At 39.8% G+C, this 1,673-nt stretch overlaps 1 protein-coding gene across 1 annotated transcript in view; it reads left to right on the plus strand.

Annotated features, from left to right (window-relative positions):
- Window positions 1–1,673, plus strand: part of dnajc15 (DnaJ (Hsp40) homolog, subfamily C, member 15) — a 17,301-nt gene that overhangs the window by 6,478 nt on the left and 9,150 nt on the right. The window lies entirely within an intron of this gene.

Below are 1,673 nucleotides of genomic sequence, written 5' to 3' on the forward strand. Positions count from 1 at the left end.
TTCATCAGCTGCAAGAGAAACTTCACTCTCCTTATCCTCGTTCTTGTCATCAGACTTTGCACAGAGGCTCTCACAGCATATTTAAGATTCACGGATTAAACAGAAGAAAAAAAAATCTCTCCAACATATTTTTTATTATTTTCATAAAAGGAAAAGTGCAAAATGCCTAACACATAACCACATCCTAACCTGCCAGACAGCACATGTACGACAGAGATGGGCAAAATAAATGAAAAATGAATGAAAATAGATAAACTAAATCAAAAAAGGATYAGTATCTTTCCAGTCCACTGTAGTAGCCAGTCAACAGCAACAAAGATGTGATCTTCGATAAGAATATGTCAGGGAGAAGGCCTATTCCATAACAAAAGCTGTCCACCCATCAACAACATTTTTTCAGATCTATAGCTATATAGTCTAGGGAGGGTGCCCAGATTTTAAGGAATAACCAATCCTTGCACATTATTACAGCCTGTTACCYTTTTTTGAGGGTCCAGGAGGATGGTAAAGATCTCCCTGTATCAAATGGTGATGGTGGGAGGAAGAACTTTGGTCCAGTTTAGTAGGATAGCCAGAGGAGTTTTTCAAGGAGTGTTTAATGTGATGCAGCGAGATGTAGATCCCTAGAAGAAAAGCCCAGGAGGATAACCTCAGCGTCTTTTTTTTTTTTTGGCTAACCATCTATTTGGTGGTGGTCAGGTGGTGCTGGTGCATGACAGCCCTGCCTCTCAGTGTACCCCAGGGCAGCTGTGGCTACAATGTAGCTTACCACCATCAGTGGGTGAATGTGTGAGTGAATAAAGTACTTACTGGTCAACTCCATAGGGACTTACTGTTTACTTTATGTTTTAAAAATCTCACTAACTACCTTTGCAATAACTGTCCAAAATCTGAAAAATAGTTTACACTCCCAAAAGTAATGGAAATATGTCCACCTTTCCAATTTTCATTTGATATTTAAAGGATAAATAAAATGATCGATTTTATTTAAAATAACTGGAGGAAAGTGAAGTCTAAGTATCTTGTACCGGTGTCCCGATAAAACTTTTCTCTCTTCCTGATTGTAGTCTTGACTATTGACCGATACCAATATTGACCTGATACGATATCAGAATGAATCCTACCTACAAGGGCTGTGCGGTATATGCGGTAGACGATAGAACCGATATAAAGTTGGTCTGCGGTAGAAATTTACTCTCTATCGTCCTGTCGTCATTACGTCATCGCACCTGTGTGAACAGGCCTGTGAGTGCAGAGACAACTGAGCAGCAGGAGTTCAAAATAAAACGAAGAAATATTAGCGTTTTAAAATGCGTAAAGAGAGAATAAATCCTCAAAATTTCCCCTCCAGCTGTAGAAAAGTTACATCGGGATCATTCCCCCCCGCCTCTCCCGCTGCACGTCGCACAGAGCGAAGATTTAACAACTGTAGTTTTTTCACACACAAGTAGTCGGAGAAAAAAACTTTTTTTTTTTGTGTTGTTACCCACAGAGATGATAAAATAGACGTGGACGTTCGTTCAGTCATAAATCCATCTTGCTAATGTAAAATCAGCTTCTGCTCTGATGATGAAGATGAGCGCGCAGCAGAGCAGCAGCTGATAAGTTCAGCAGGCAGAAGCTCATTGTTTGACAGGCAGATGTTAAAGTAAAAATGTTGCGTTTAATTAAGA

This window comes from Austrofundulus limnaeus, unplaced genomic scaffold (genome assembly GCF_001266775.1).
Source record: "Austrofundulus limnaeus strain Quisiro unplaced genomic scaffold, Austrofundulus_limnaeus-1.0 Scaffold554, whole genome shotgun sequence".
NCBI lineage: Eukaryota > Metazoa > Chordata > Actinopteri > Cyprinodontiformes > Rivulidae > Austrofundulus > Austrofundulus limnaeus.